General features: G+C 34.6%; 1 protein-coding gene across 3 annotated transcripts in view; it reads right to left on the bottom strand.

Moving 5' to 3' along the window:
• Window positions 1-17,847, bottom strand: part of CSMD3 (CUB and Sushi multiple domains 3) — a 1,164,849-nt gene that overhangs the window by 548,738 nt on the left and 598,264 nt on the right. The gene's annotated exons all lie outside the window — the stretch shown is intronic.

The following is a 17,847-nucleotide window of genomic DNA, read 5'->3' on the forward strand; positions in this document are numbered from 1 at the left end:
ATTCTAACTGTTCCTATTTTTGTTAATAAAGATGTATTTGAGCCTAGTCATAATGATTTAAAATCTATGGACTGAGATTGGGAGAGCAAGATGGTGGCCAAGTAACAGTTTCCTTGCATCTGGGCACCGTGAGTCTGGGGAGATAGGACTCCGGGCGTCTCTGGCTGCTGGGATCTGCCTATTATCACCCCTGTGAGGATACAGGGAGTCAGCGAGAGACTTCTGTACCCCAAGAGGAGGACTAAAACAGTGGAAAACCGGCAAGTGGTTGCGTGTGTTCAATCGGTCTAAACCTGCCCACAACTGTAAGTTAAGTAGCAGCGAGACTGCAAACCAGAAAGGCCTTACCTGTGAACTGTTTTGGTGTCTTTGTACTTGGCACTCAGTTGAACTGCCTTGGGGAGAGCCTGAGTGGGAGTGCGGAGAACTTTGGCCATTGTCTAGGGCCCCAGTCTGAGTTGCTGAGCCAGACGGAGCTAATAGTGTTTGGCTGTGGGCCACAGGGAGCCATTGTGAGTGATCTGCCCCAGCAAGCTCCGCCCTCAGGGTCGCAGAGCTATGATCAGGTGGGAGCTGGTAACCCAGCGACCAAGTAGCCTAAGGGTGGGGTCTGAGCCACCTTGCAGCCCTAACCCTCAGGGGCAGAGTGAGACTGGTTTTTGCACACTGGGTAAGTGGATAGCCACTTCAGCAGTGATTCCAGCGAAAAGCACTTTCCTGGGAAAGCTTCTGCTCAGCAAGTTTACAAGTTCAAAGTGCCTTTTAAGTGGGCTGAAGAGAGATTTACGGTGTCTACCTGCTGGGGTTTGAGAAATCAGCAGCCTCCAGTAGTATCAGAACTGTGATTAACATCTCATACCCCAGAAGACCACGTGTTGCCCACACAATATTCAACAACATATACATACTGCTTGGTTTTAATTGTTTTTTTTTTGTTTTTTTTTTTTTTTTGGTTTGGTTGTTTTTTTTGTTTATTATGATGTTGTTAATGTTGTTTTGTTTTTTAATTTCAACCTTTTCCATATAGTTCCTTTTTCTTTCTCAATTTTTCTAGTTTAATTATAATTTCCCATTGCTGCCTATTTCAATAATTAGAACTTCATTTTTGTTAGTGTTTCTACCACTATTATTTGGCTTTTCACCCAATTTTATCCCGCAAAGTTTTCTGTTTGCTTGTTTTGATTTGATTTATAGCATTTTTGTCTTTCCTCTCTACTTGGCGGAGGTGGGGTACTGTGTCTGATCAGTTTAGCAAAGAGCTGCTGACCTCAAGGGAACCACCCAACTGGGCACCCCCAGAAGGTGGGTTTTTTTTTTTTAAGGTTGTATCAAAGTACCCTACTGTACACCTATATTTCTCTGTCTCCCTCTTTCTGTGCCTCACTTCTTTTTGTCAATATTCCTTTTACCCACCCACTCTCCTTTCTCTATTTTTCTTTTTTTTCTTATCACTCGGTCCTCCTTTCTTTCATCCCATTTTTGCTCTTCAACCTTCTCACCCTTCTGGTCCTGTAACCCTTAGTCCACAGGCAAGAGAACTTAAAGAGCAAGAGGAAGTGAAAGGAAAATTAGGGCAAGGAAACAGATAAAAGAAATCACTCATGAGGAAGAATCAGCAGAAAACTCCAGGCAACATGAAGAACCAGTCCAGAATAACTCCGCCAAGGGACCATGAGGTAGCTACTGCAGATGATTCCACCTATAAAGAAATGTTAGGAATGACAAAAAGGGAATTTAGAATACACATGTTGAAAACAATGAAAGAAATGATGGAAACAATGAAGGAAACTGCTAATAAAGTGGAAAATAACCAAAAGGAAATCCAAAAACAGAATCGAATAAGAGATGAACAACATGAAGAATATAAAAAGGATATAGCAGACCTGAAGGAACTGAAACAGTCAATTAGGGAAATTAAAGATGCAATGGAAAGAATCAGCAACAGGTTAGACCATGCAGAAGAAAGAATTTCAGAGGTAGAAGACAAAGTCCTTGAGATAACTCAGATAGTAAAAGTGGCAGAAAAGAAGAGAGAGAAAGCAGAACGTTCACTGTCAGAATTACGGGACTTTATGAAGCGTTCCAACATACGAGTTATAGGAATTCCAGAAGGGGAAGAAGAATACCTCAGAGGAATGGAAGTCATACTACAGAATATTATAAAAGAAAATTTCCCAAATATCACCAAAGATCTGACACACTGCTTTCAGAGGGATATCGGACCCCAGGTCGCCTCAACTCTAACCGAGCTTCTCCAAGACACATTGTGATGAACCTGTCCAAAGTCAAGACAAAAGAAAAGATTCTGCAAGCTGCCAGGAGTAAGCGCCAGTTGACCTACAGGGGCAAATCCATCAGAGTGACCGCAGACTTCTCTAATGAAACTTTCCAAGCAAGAAGACAATGGTCATCTACCTTTAATCTACTTAAACAGAACAATTTCCAGCCCAGAATTCTGTACCCTGCTAAGCTAAACTTCAAAATTGATGGAGAAATCAAATCATTTACAGATATACAAACATTGAGGAAATTCGCCCCAACAAGACCAGCTCTACAGGAAATACTTCAACCTGTTCTGCACACTGACCACCACAATGGATCAGCAGCAAAGTAAGAACTCAGAAATTAAAAGACAGAACCTAACCTCCACACTGATGCAAAAGATAAAACTAAGCAATGGATTCTCACAAAATAGGATGAATAGAATACTACCACACTTATCAATTATCTCAATAAATGTTAATGGCTCGAATTCCCCACTGAAGAGACATAGATTAGCTGACTGGATTAAAAAACACAAGCCATCCATTTGCTGTCTGCAAGAAACACACCTGGCTTCAAAAGACAAATTAAAGCTCCGAGTCAAGGGTTGGAAGACAATTTTTTAGGCAAATGGAATTCAGAAGAAAAGAGGAGTTGCAATGTTATTTTCAGATACATGTGGATTTAAAGCAACTAAAGTCAAAAAAGACAAAGATGGTCACTTTATATTGGTCAAGGGAAAAATACAACAAGAAGACGTTTCAATTCTAAATATTTAGGCACCCAATTTAAATGCTCCCAGATTCTTGAAACAGACCTTATTCAGTCTGAGCAGTCTTATATAGTCTGATGGTATATCTGATAATACCATCATAACAGGGGACTTTAACACGCCTCTTACAGAGCTGGACAGATCCTCTAAACAGAAATTAAACAAGGATATAAGAGATTTAAATGAGACCCTAGAACAACTGTGCTTGATAGACGCATATAGAAAACTCCATCCCAAAGATAAAGAATATACATTCTTCTCATCACCCCATGGAACATTCTCCAAAATTGATCATATCCTGGGACACAAAACAAATATCATCAGAATCAAAAGAATTGAAATTTTACATTGTATCTTCTCAGACCATAAGGCACTAAAGGTGGAACTCATCTAACAGAAACACTCGACCCCACACAAAGGCATGGAAATTAAACAATCTTCTGTTGAATAACAGATGGGTGCAGGAAGAAATAAAACAGGAAATCATTAACTGCCTTGAGCATAACAATAATGAAGACACAAGCCACCAGAACCTGTGGAATACTGCAAAAGCAGTTTCGAGAGGAAAAATTTATGGCTTTAGATGCCTACATTTGAAAAACAGAAAGACAGCGCATCAACAATCTCACAAGCCATCTTATGGAATTGGAAAAAGAAGAACAATCTAAGCCTAAACTCAGTAGAAGAAAAGAAATATCCAAAATCAAATCAGAGATCAATGAAATTGAAAACAAAAGAATCATTCAGAAAGTTAATGAAACAAGGAGTTGGTTTTTTGAAAAAATAAATAAAATAGATAAACCATTGGTCAGACTAACGAGGAATACAAAAGTAAAATCTCAATCTAGTAACCTCAATCAGAAATGATAAAGGAGAAATAACAACTGATCCCACAGAGATACAAGAGATCATCTCTGAATACTACCAGAAACTCTATTGCCCAAAAATTTGACAATGTGAAAGAAATGGATCAATATTTGGAATCACACCCTCTCCCTAGACTCAGCCAGGAAGAAATAGGGCTCCTGAACAGACCAATTTCAAGCACAGAGATCAAAGAAACAATAAAAAAATCTTCCAACCAAAAAATGCCCTGGTCCAGATGGCTTCACTCCAGAATTCTATCAAACCATCAAGGAAGAGTTTATTCCTGTACTGCAGCAATTATTCCAAAAAATTGAGGAAGAATGAATCTTCCCCAACACATTCTATGAAGCAAACATCACCCTGATAACAAAACCAGGAAAAGACCCAAACAAAAAGGAGAATTTCAGACCAATCTCACTCATGAATATAGATGCAAAAATTCTCAACAAAATCCTAGCCAATAGATTACAGCTTATCATCAAAAAAGTCATTCATCATGATCAAGTAGGCTTCATCCCAGGGATGCAAGGCTGGTTTAACATACGCAAGTCCATAAACGTTATCCACCATATTAACAGAGGCAAAAATAAAGATCACATGATCCTCTCAATAGACGCAGAAAAAGCATTTGATAAAATCCAGCATCCTTTTCTAATTAGAACACTGAAGAGTAAAGGCATAGGTGGCACATTTCTAAAACTGATTGAAGCTATCTATGACAAACCCACAGCCAATATTTTACCGAATGGAGTAAAACTGAAAACTTTTCCTCTTAGAACTGGAACCAGACAAGGTTGTCCTCTGTCACCTTTACTATTCAATGTAGTGCTGAAAGTTATAGCCAATACAATTAGGCAAGACAAGGAAATAAAGGGAATCCAAATGGGAGCAGAGGAGGTCAAACTCTCCCTCTTTGCTGACGACATGATCTTCTACTTAGAGAACCCCAAAGACTCAACCACAAGACTCCTAGAAGTCATCAAAAAAATACAGTAATGTTTCAGGATATAAAATCAATGTCCACAAGTCAGTAGCCTTTGTATACACCAATAACAGTCAAGATGAGAAGCTAATTAAGGACACAACTCCCTTCACCATAGTTTCAAAGAAAATGAAATACCTAGGAATATACCTATCGAAGGAGGTGAAGGACCTCTATAAAGAAAACTATGAAATCCTCAGAAAGGAAACAGCAGAGGATATTAACAAATGGAAGTACATACCATGCCCCATGGATGGGAAGAATCAACATTGTTAAAATGTCTATACTTCCCAAAGCAATCTACCTATTCAATGCCATTCCTATCAAAATACCAACATCGTACTTTCAAGATTTGGAAAAAATGATTCTGCATTTTGTATGGAACCAGAAAAAACCCCGTATAGCTAAGGCAGTTCTTCGTAACAAAAATAAAGCTGGGGGCATCAGCATACCAGATTTTAGTCTGTACTACAAAGCCATAGTGGTCAAGACAGCATGGTACTGGCACAAAAACAGAGACATAGACACTTGGAATCAAATTGAAAACCAAGAAATGAAACTAACATCTTACAACCACCTAATCTTCGATAAACCAAACAAGAACATACCTTGGGGGAAAGACTCCCTATTCAATAAATGGTGTTGGGAGAACTGGATGTCTACATGTAAAAGACTGAAACTGGACCCACACCTTTCCCCACTCACAAAAATTGATTCAAGATGGATAAAGGACTTAAATTTAAGGCATGAAACAATAAAAATCCTCAAAGAAAGCATAGGAAAAACACTGGAAGGTATTGGCCTGGGGAAAGACTTCATGAAGAAGACTGCCATCGCAATTGCAACAACAAAAATAAACAAATGGGAATTCATTAAACTGAAAAGCTTCTGTACAGCTGAGGAGACAATAACCAAAGCAAAGAGACAACCTACACAATGGGAAAGGATATTTGCATATTTTCAATCAGATAAAAGCTTGATAACTAGGATCTATAGAGAAGTCAAATTAATCCACATTAAGAAAGCCAACAATCCCATATATCAATGGGCAAGAGACATGAATAGAACCTTCTCTAAAGATGACAGATGAATGGCTAACAAACACATGAAAAAATGTTCATCATCTCTATATATTAGAGAAATGCAAATCAAAACAACCCTGAAATATCATCTAACCCCAGTGAGAACGGCGCACATCACAAAATGTCAAAACTGCAGATGCTGGCGTGGATGTGGAGAGAAGGGAACACTTTTACACTGCTGGTGGGACTGCAAACTAGTACAACCTTTCTGGAAGGAAGTATGGAGAAACCTCAAAGCACTCAAGCTAGACTTCCCATTTGATCCTGCAATCCCATTACTGGGCATCTACCCAGAAGGAAAAAAATCCTTTTATCATAAGGACACTTGTACTAGACTGTTTATTGCAGCTCAATTTACAATCGCCAAAATGTGGAAACAACCTAAATGCCCACCAACCCAGGAATGGATTAACAAGCTGTGGTATATGTATACCATGGAATACTATTCAGCTATTAAAAATAAATGGAGACTTTACATCCTTCGTATTAACCTGGATGGACGTGGAAGACATTATTCTTAGTAAAGCATCACAAGAATGGAGAAGCATGAATCCTATGTACTCAATTTTGATATGAGGACAATTAATGACAATTAAGGTTGTGAGGGGGAAGCAGAAAGAGGGAGAGGGACGGAGGGAGGGTGGTGGGGCCTTGGTGTGTGTCACACTTTATGGGGGCAAGACATGATTTCAAGAGAGACTTTACCTAACAATTGCAATCAGTGTAACCTGGCTTATTGTACCCTCAATGAATCCCCAACAATAAAAAAAAAAAAAAATTATGGACCGAAATAGCACTTATTTTTTGTACCAACCTAAATATTTGTTATTCATCCAATGACATATGCCCTGGGTACATGGAGAGGCATAAAGTGTGAAGCAATGCAGTCCAATGTAAAATGACACTCTTAGAAGCAATAGCTCCCGATTGTACTTTGGCTCAGGCCTTGCTTAGTTAGCAACTATGGGAAAAGTCAATTGACCCTCAATTTCATTATCTTAGAAAGAATGAGTATATTTCACAGAATTAGCTAAAAATACTTTTCCAGCTCCTATGATCAATGGTCGCATTATTTTAATAAATATTGATCCTTCTCCTTAGGTACAAGGGAAAGAGGAGGAGTGATCTTTTACTTCCATTGGAGAAAGGGACATCTTTTATCATCACAGATACATACATAGCTTCTGCATCAAGTCACAACTTGGTCTTTCCTAACTCTTCAGCCTGTATAACTACTTATTTGCTCCCTTTCTTCCCATACCTTCCACACATGCTGGAATTCTCTGTTTCTACAATAGAACTTGTTATCATCTGCACACATTCATTGGTCATGCTGCCCAGCTCCTGTCTTAGTAACTCCCACTTAGACTCAGATCCCATTCTAAGTTCATCTTCTCAGAAAAGCTTCCTTTTTTTCCTTTCCTTTCCTTTCTTTCTCTTTCTTTTTTTTTTTTTTTTTAAGAGACGGAGTTTCACTTTGTCACCCTCAGTAGGGTGCTGGGGCATCACAGCTCATAGCAACCTCCAGCTCTTAGGCTTAGGTGATTCTCTTGCCTCAGCCTCCCGAGTAGCTGGGACTACAGGCGCCCGCCACGACCCCCAGCTATTTTTTGGTTGCAGTTTGGCCGGGGCCGGGTTCGAACTCACCATCCTCAGTATATGGGGCCAGCGCCCTACTCACTGAGCCACAGGTGCTGCCCCAGAAAAGCTTTATTTAAAGGATGCCATTATGTGTCATATTACAGTCCCCATAAAGCACATTCTATTTTTCATTCTCAGCTTTGATTAAATTTAATATTATTTTGTTGCGTATCGGTCCTTGTCACACTAAACTGAAAGAAATGACTAAGTCTTTTATTTTTGTTGTGTACCCATCATATTCACAAGGCCTGGGACATCACTGAAACTAAGTAAACATTTTTAATTTGACATTTATTATTCTACTACCACTCATTCTAATTCTGGAGATGTAGAACCAAGGGCTTCTAATTCTGGAGATGTAGGAAAAAAGGTTTAGTTCTCACAGCAGGTTGGGATAAACAAAGTTAAATTGGTATTTTGAAGCAATAGTTTTCTAAAGGAACTTTCTATATTAAATGTAAAATAAAATAAAATAGACTTTTAAGTTTAAAAAGAGAAATAGCAAACAGAATAAAGCTCATCCAAACATAAAATCTTTCATGAGTCATGCCTAAAAACCCTCTTTTTCCTGAGAAGCAGATTGAAATGTTATCATGAAAACCCCACACAAAATATTATATGTGACTTGATAATTTTTCCTAGGCAAGAGAAACAACTTTTTACCGACCATAGGATTTTAACAAAGAAAGTGAATATGATATGAAAAGAAAAGATACATCAAAAGGTACAAGATTAGGAAAACCTAAAGGGGTTTACTAGGTCAGTGCTCCTAGACCATCACTAGACTATACCACAGGGAATCTGCAGTAAATTCTGAGGGAGAGATTTATCTCCGAACACATGCAAAGAATGTGCCACTGCAGGAATCTCAATTCACTACAATTAATAAATATTGAGTGCAATATTCTTGGGCAGACCAACAAATATATTAATATTTAGTTTGTCAAATCTAATAAAAGAATTTTAGAACTCATAGAAATGCAGACACCATTTAATCCAAGATTCTTATTTTAAAGACATGGAAACTGTCCACATATCAAATACAGGAAGTATCCAGGTTACAAACAAGTTAGGTTCTGTAGGTTTGTACTCAAGTTGAATTTGTATGTAAGTTGGACCAGGTACATTTACCTATTACCTGTAATAGCCTTCATTCATAAGTGTGAGTTGTATGTTAGTCAGGTGTTTGTAACTCAAGGTCTTACTATAATAGTCTCTGTTCATAAGTGTGAATTGTGCATAAATTGGATGTTCGTAACTAAGGAATTGTCTGTATTAAATCAGTGATGTACATAGAATACACAAGAAAAACAATTATTTGCATAAATGAACTTGGACTCCTATTTAATTGCATAAACATTAAAATATATATTAGTATATAACAAATAATTTAGTTTCTAGAAACTAGAAAATTCAGTTTTACTTTTCATTTAATTAACATCATTTTTATTATTGACAGAATGCTCTTTTGATATCAAATCATCATCTAAGTATGTTCTATAGATGACTTTGACGATAATAAATTGAATTGCTCTTTGTTGAAGGACAAGATATGGGGAAATAGAAAATGTTTGTGAAAAAAAGTTATAACTGTGCCGTCCATAATTTTATTTCACTAATTTGATTATGTAGCACTAGAAAACATGGTAACTAATATTTAGAAAACATAAATTTCAAACAATGTCTTAAAAGGTATTTATGATTCATTGATTTTTAGTTTTTTGCTTTAATACATATTTTAAAATTAAAAATTAAAGAATTGACTTTTAATAATGCAGTAATTCTTTAATATTGCAAACATTTTTGTTTTATATTGGTCTAATTTTAGATTTTTGGTTTTACATTAATCTAATCGTTTGAAAATTAGACCTAGTCATATTTATTGGACAATCCATTAACCTGTGGTGAGTGCTGTAAGGGTGCTGTGAGAAATGGTAGAGAATCTCTCTTTAAGTGTACTAAGTAAACAGATAAATAAATATACACACAAATAATTCTTTTGCCAGATATCATCATTTTGCCACTATATGAATAGATGGTGAAGATTTTGTTTACCTGACTCTAATTAGGAATATAACAAGGCTCAATTTTGGATCCAACAAACCTATGACATTTTCAGAAATATCCTAATTCATCGATAGAAAAATCATATAAATAGAGCAAAAGTTAAAAAGTCATATATATTAGAAAAATAAAGATGTTTCCATTTTTGATAAAAATCAGTTCCTTACAAAAAGAAATCAGATATTGCTTAGGCAGGTACTACTAGGATTTAAGTAATAAGTGGTTGACTGCAATGGATTTTTACTTTGTATGACTTTGCACAAGCCTAAGAGTATTTTAATGACAAATGGGTAATTTTTCAAGCCTTCATTTGCTGCTTGGGTGTAAATTTTCCCTATCATACTTTCCATTTCATTTTTGGCACTCTCATTTGTAATAGATTTAATCCGCTAAAAAAAGCAAAACTTGAACTTTGCAGAATAAATTTTTCAAATTTATTTTAAAAATAAATTCTGAGAATATACATTCTCCTTTACTGAAATCATTTTGAATAAAACATTGGTTTTGCCTTTTAAATCATTGAACAATGTTGAAATATTATGCTCATAATCTTTTTCTTAATTCTCTTAAAATAGCAATCTGAGGTTTGTAACTCAGAGACTTACTGTTATAGCTTCTGTTCATAATTGTGAGTTGTAGGTAAGTTAGATATTTGTAACTCGAGAACTGCCTGTACTATTAACAGATGGTCATTGCAAAACTCTTATAGTCTATGCTTCCATTCATGAGGGAAAAAACATTGAATATTAATTAACTCAAAACGGTTTCTTTCTTTGAGTACACATTTTTCCCTGGGCCCATTTGTGGCACATTTCCATGCTAACGCATTTTAAAAATAAAGAAAGAAATATACCAAAAATCATTGACCTAAATATAGATCATTTCTTCTTACTGAGTTGAAAGAATTAAACAAAGATAACAAATGTGTTAATCAGGGCTCATTTAGTTAACAAACTCATTTAGTGTTAGCCATCAAACTCACCATGGCTTAAATAAGACGTTGTAACCTTACACAATGAAAGACTATGGTCTAGTTTTTCCTTCAGGAATCACTAAATGTACAAGTTTCAATTATGTCCACAAAACTATGTTTTTCTTCTTTTCTATTTGTTGAATTTGCCATGTTTCTGTTGGCAAATTATTCACATAAAATCACAAAAGTTGCCACAATAGCACCAAGTCAAATGGTCTTTAAAGTTTACAATCTTATAAAAGAGATTTCTTTTACCCTGAATCTTTATCAATTGCCCCAGATACTGGACTAATAACTGTATCAAAAGAAATTCTGATTAGTTTAGCCCAAACCTATAGAACAGTACAGAATTGGGAGAAATAAGGTTCATCAAAGCCTAGAGCAGTTCAATCGCTAAAACAAAGAGAAAGCATTCCCAGACACACAAAAACAGCAGATGCAGGTAAAGAGAAAAAGATAAAATTTACGCTCTTAAAATTAATGTACACATAAATAAACTATCAGGATAACATATCTTTATTATTTTGTTCAAGGAAGCTATCTTAAAAAGACATTTGAAATGTTTATATGCTCTATATGAAAATTACCTAAAAAGTTTTTTAACAAAATATAAATGACCATCACTAATCTATGAAGAGATCTGAAGAAACTTAGAAATATTGGAAAAAACAAAATTTGTTAAATATTTACCTTGAAGTAAAAATGTCCAGATAGCTTTAGAGCTAAAGTCCTTCTTCCTTAAAAAGACATGTAGCTCTTTTGCTATTCATGCTATCCCATCGCACTGACAACTTCCCTGATTCATTCTGTGATATTGTCATTATCTTCTAATTCAAATAGTATAATATCAGCCCTTCCCCCAAAAAAGATAGTCCAAAATCACAAATACAGGTTTTGTTGCAAACATTTTAATCAAACTATTTAGTAAATTGATTCAAGAGTGTACTAAGAGATCGGCCATCATGTTCAAGAAGGTTTTATTGTTTCTTTAAAACTCCCATACTTTGTTGGAATAAAAACGTCCAAACTGAATAGTATGGACAATGGTCATGAGATCATTCCCACTGGAGATAAAGTCCACTGAAACCACCTAGTATAGTTGGACAAAGCCCAAGCTACAACATGTGACACTGGTCACATGAACCCAAGTCTGACCATAGGAAAATATTCTTTAAAAAGCCCTGTATTTCTGTTTAAAGGCAGGACAGGGGTCTTTTGAGATATCAGTCTGCTGCCAGCCTCATCTGCAGGGTAATAATGAACATTCATTTCCTTTTCCTCAAACAACTTGTCCTCATTCTTCCTCCTCACTGATTTGGACTCAGGGACAAGTGCCAAACTTTCCCTAACAATTATGTCAATGGATGCAGAAAATACTTTGACTAGAAGTTCCTAAATATACTTGAATTCTCTAGATTTCATAAAGACTCTTTTCCACATTCCTTGTCAACTATGTTAAATGTTAAAATAATAAGTCATTTCCACCAAAACATTAATGAGATATAAATGCCAGCTCTTATCACTATAGTTTAACATAATTTGGAGGGTTCTAATATGCTTCTGCAATAGATCTCTGGCACCAATATGTTATAACTTAGAGGAGGGTGAGGATAAATATGCTAAAAAAGGTAGAGAGAATGAAAGGAAGCACCTGGGTCTCTGAGGACAATGTTAGCATCAGCTTCTACTCTTCTCTCAACAGACGAAGTGGCAATAAAAATTGCCTTTATTTAATTAAACCACAGATAGTTGGAATTTCTATAATTTGCTAATAAACATCTTCATTATTATAATACCTACTTATGAAATAACTAAAATTAATAATATTAAATAATATAGCTGAATACTACATAGATATGCAAAAATCAATAATTTTTTCATAATACTAATATTGGTTAGAAAGCGAAATAGAAAAATAAATATCCTATCATAACATACCAAACTGTAGTAAGTAAAAATGAAGCTATCACAAATAATGAAGATCTTGTATTTTTTAAAAAGAATAACTTAAAACTTAAATTTAGGAACATTAAAATAAGTCTAATGAGAATGTATTACATAACAATATCAATATAGGCCAAATCAATATATAAATTTGCTGCAATTCTAATAAAAACAACAAATAATTTTATGTAATTCAAAAATTTATTTTCAAAATGTGGGTAGAAGATAAATGTATATGAATTGCCATGAACACTTTGCAAAAGAAGAACAAGCTGGGAGCTTACCCTCCAAGTTACTAAAATAAAAACATTCAAAATTAATGAAATTGGAAGAGTATAGTTATGGCAGAAAAAATAGTCAAATACATTTTAGTGTATATGAAAATTATTAAGTAATAGATATATGTGACATTTCAATTCTGTAAAAAAATGATAACTTAGGGGCAGCACCTGTGGCTCAGTGGGTGGGGCACGGGCCCCATACAAAAAGTGGTGGGTTTGAACCTGGCCCTGTCCAAACTGCAACAAAAAATAGCTGGGCGTTGTGATGGGCCCTGTAATCCCAGCTACTTAGGAGGCTGAGTCAAGAGAATCGCCTGTGCCCAGGAGTTTGAGGTTGCTGTGAGCTGTGAAGCCATAGCACGCTACTGAGGGTAATAAAGTGAGACTCTGTCTCTAAAATAAATAAATACACAAAATAAAAAATGATAGCCTAAATAACAATATTGTGGGCAAAGGAAATAATAAGCAAAGTGAATAGAAAACCAACAAGATAGGAGAAAATATTTGCAAACTATACACCTGATAAAGGCTAATATCAAGAATTTATAAATTATTCTACCAAATCAACATGAGAAAAAAAATGAACAACCCCATTAAAAAGTAGACAAAAGACATGACAGAAGTTTTTCAAAAGAAAGTGGAGAAATTGTTTCCAAACATATATATTTCAAAAAGCCCAATATTACTAATCATCAGGGAAAGGCACATTAAAACTACAATGAGATATCACTTTACCCCTATTAGAATGGCAAAAGAAATTGATGCTGACATGAATGCAGGTAGAATGGAAAGCTTATACATTGCTAGAGGAATTGCAATTTAATACAGCCTCTGTGGAAAATTATGAAGCTACTTCAAATAAATAAAAATAAATTTACCAGTTGATCCAGTAATTCAAGAAAAAGAGTTTGAACTGAAATGTTTATTTCAGCACTGATCTCAATTGGAAAGATGTGGAATTGATCTAAGTGCCCATCAATTAATGAGTACATTTGTTCGCGCGTGCACGCACACACACACACACACACACACATAAAAACACACCACACATTGGAAACCTACTCAGTCATAAAATAAATGAAATAACGTATTTTGCAGCAACTTGGACAGAGCTGAAAAAGTATTCTAAGCAAAGTATCTCAGAAACGAAAACACAGCACACATACTCTTCAATGAATGGGAGCTAAATGATGGGCACCAACAGGTACAAAGAGATGTAAATGCCATTGGGATCAAAGAAGCAGGGGAGGTGAGAGGGAGTGAGGAGTAAAAACTTGCTTGCTAATTACACAAAACACTGTTAGGGTGATGTACACACTAAAAGTCCCAAGTTAAGTATTATACAAAGTATTCATGTAACAAAATAATTGTATGCCGTTAATAATCTGAAATTATAAAAGTTAATAAAATTTTTAAAATGAATATAATAACAGGTGCAACATATGGGTGTACAGCACACTTTCTGGGTGAAGGACTCAAATACAACTCTAACTTTATCTTATAAATGCAAACAATGTAACTTAATCACATGTGCTCTCATATTAATCCAAAATAAAAAACAAAGCATTAATAATTTCTAATAAGAGGGGATGATATCACTTTTAGAACTATATAAATGTTGGGAATGTTTATATGCCTCTGCCATAGATTTTTATCTTTCTTACTGAAAATTCTTAAAGAATTCCAGTAACCATATGGATATAAAAAACGCAGACTCCTCCAGGTTGAAATCATGCATTTTTTTGTAATTTGTGTGTGCATGTGCACATGGATGTGCATATGATTCTACTTTTATGTGTCCTGATGAGGTATTGGAGCTCAGTAACTTAAGTCAATCTTTTGGTATCCTCATGCTTTTTATAATCACTGGAATCTCCAGCTTCTATATCTCAAATCCCTCAAAATCACCTATAATGTAATATCACAAAATAGAAAAAACAATGGATTCAGCAAACTTAGAGTTGCATATATGTTCTGCAGTAATGATTGAACACTCATAGTCACACATTCCACAAGTATCTATTGAGTGCTAGGTTCTAGGGATAAAGCAGTGAACAAGACAGTCCAAACATTCTATCATCATGGTGCTTAAATAGTGGTCAGATTTTTCATGTGTAACAATGAATAATACTAATAATTCTTATCTATTGCAGTTCTAATGAGATTTAATGAGTTAACATAGGCCAAAGGATTGAAATATGCAAGGCTCTTAGTAATTGTTAATTAGTCCTTTAATCTCCTGGGCTTTCTCAGATGAAGATGATAATAACATCCAAAAAGTAGTGCAGTGTTAATGGATGCTAATGCGCCCATTGGAAGAATTACCCTCCCTTTTTCTTCTTTTCTGACGAATATGCATTTGAAATAACAACAGTATGAAAAACAGGCAAGCATAAAAAATGTCACTAAGGGAAATGAGCTAAGGTGGACAGCTAGGTTATTCTTCCTTTTTAGCAGGAACATCTATTTTCAGAATTTGAATCTCAGTTTTTGCAAACACAAAAACCTGTTAAGCAAGATGGCCATTCCTCATTATACTCAATGCAAACATTTATTGATTTTTAAAAGTTTCAACTATTATTACCTTCTGAAGAATCCAGTGGTATTTTTGTCTGCTTTTGTATAATAAGCACACTGCCATGCACATATAGATTAAATAAATTCTAACTGAATAAAAATCAATGACATTTAAAATAAGTGATATGCAACATTAATTGTTTTTTAATTATTCTTGCCCTTTAATATCCAAACTATAAAGAAAAAAAAGCGTTGATAATGCCACAAATTAAAGCAGAGGTTGTAAAGTTAATGACAACTTAATCAGGCAATTAGATATTATTTTGTATTCCTAGATAAAGTTTCATCTCTTTGTCAATAGTATCGTCTTAGAATAGTCATTTTCAAATTTTGTTTTTGGAGGCCTCGGGTTCTACCTTTGGAGGGAATGAGAAGTACTCTGACTTCATTCCACCAGAGCATCCCAGATTTTAATCTTTTTTTCTGTTTAGAATTTCTAAAACAGAAAAAAAATTTCTAAAATAAGATTTCCAATGAAATCTTATTTTCCTTAAAATCGTCTAAAACACTCTCTGAGATAATTAGCTAAACACGATTTAAGAATAAAAATGCACTGCGTAAAACAAGGTTTAAATTATATATCTTAGTCACTATGCTTAGAATGTTAAAAATTTCAGAGAGAAAACCTTACAGTAAAATATTTAGTTAGAGAGATTTACACTCAAGACTACTTCATGAAAAATCTAAAGACGGCCAAAAACAAACAAAAAAAAGATATCTTTAGATCAATCTGGAAAGGTTTTTAGCGGGTGTTCCATTTAGAACCAACATGCTATTCAATAGAGAGCATGGCAATTATGAAAACTATTTTCAGTAGGCGAACTTCTGAAGCTATATGCACATCAAAATTTAAAACTTCTCAAAATGAACTCTATTTAAAATATGAGCTCAGGTTTTAAATTATGGAGAATTCACAAACAAGATTTTCACAGTAGAAAAGTTATGATAAACTGCACTTTTGAGGACATATTTCCTCTTTTATCTAGGCCAAATAATTTATTCAGCTTAACTGAACAAATAATTATTAATTACCTATGATGATATGGCAGAGGAGTTGCTAGTGGAAATACAAAGATACGTAAGACATATTTTCTATCTATGGTAAAGAGTTTCTTAAAACCGAGGAAATGTTCTTCTGTGATGGACAGAGTTAGAAACACTTTACACAAGAGTAATATTCGACATTTGTCTTGTGGGATGAATGAGGAAGTGCTGAATTAAAATTATAATAGTGATCCAGGTAGAAATTATTGAATGTCCAAAAAAGCAAAGATACGGAACAATGTACTGATTCAAAGAATTATGAATAATTTAATAAAACTGGAGTTTAGGGAAAAAGACAAAAACAGAATGGAGAAAACTAGAGGATAAGACCTGTGGAAGTTTTTTTTTATTTTATCTCTAGACAATGATGCTGGACAATCACCATTCATAATAATCACCATTCGTGTAGGTTAGACCAGAAGAGATAGGATGGAAGGGATAGAGAAAATAAGGGCATAATTCATTTAGAATCTTTAGATTCATTTAGAATCAATTTCAAATATTTCATCTCTGTGGATATTTGTGTATAAATAGTTGTGCATTTTATCTCTATAATATAATCTTCCTGAGATAGTTTATGGTATTCTTTCTATATTCAAAAATTCATTCAGTTTGTGGCACATACAAGAAGATCTCTAGGAATCATTGTTTTAAATTACTATTGTTGAAAATCGAGCAAAAAGAACAACATAGTATTTAATTATATAACTTTACAAGATACTTTCAGCTCTTGAATTGCAGTGGAGGGGAGAGCTGTGTAAATATCAATAGGACAGCTCTCTTGCTCCAATCTGATCATGAGTTTTCGTAACTATGTTTCTTGTTGAAGCATTGTCGTTAATGATTAATACAGCTTTTAAGGTTTAAATGACCATAGATTTTCTGGCAGGCAATCTCCATAGGATGAAGAAAATGATACAAATAAAAGGAATATAAAGATTCTAGGTTTACTTAGCCATTAAAAAAGAGCTACTTGCTAGGAAAGCTGTCTTTTTAATTTTCTAACCTGTTTCATTTATTGGAAATAGGTGTGGGTTTTAAATATACTTAAAAATATTATCAAGTTATCCTTAAAACAAACAAACAAACAAAAACCTTGGCATTTATACATATTTCCTGAACTAATTAAATTGATATTACCACACTTAGTCACAAGTAAAAAATAAATAAATAAAATAAAATGAATAGAATGAATGTGTGTTGTTTCCCTGACAACATCATGCATTAATTTCCTTGGGCATGTATCTGGACACAAAGGCATGAAATTGTTTGTAAGAAGTAACTCTGATTAAAAATTATTATTATGCAAGTAAATTTTTCACAGCAATTGTTTAATTGATAAGATACAGAATAATTAT

The sequence above is a fragment of the Nycticebus coucang genome, chromosome 13 (genome assembly GCF_027406575.1).
Source record: "Nycticebus coucang isolate mNycCou1 chromosome 13, mNycCou1.pri, whole genome shotgun sequence".
NCBI classification, from domain to species: Eukaryota; Metazoa; Chordata; class Mammalia; order Primates; family Lorisidae; genus Nycticebus; species Nycticebus coucang.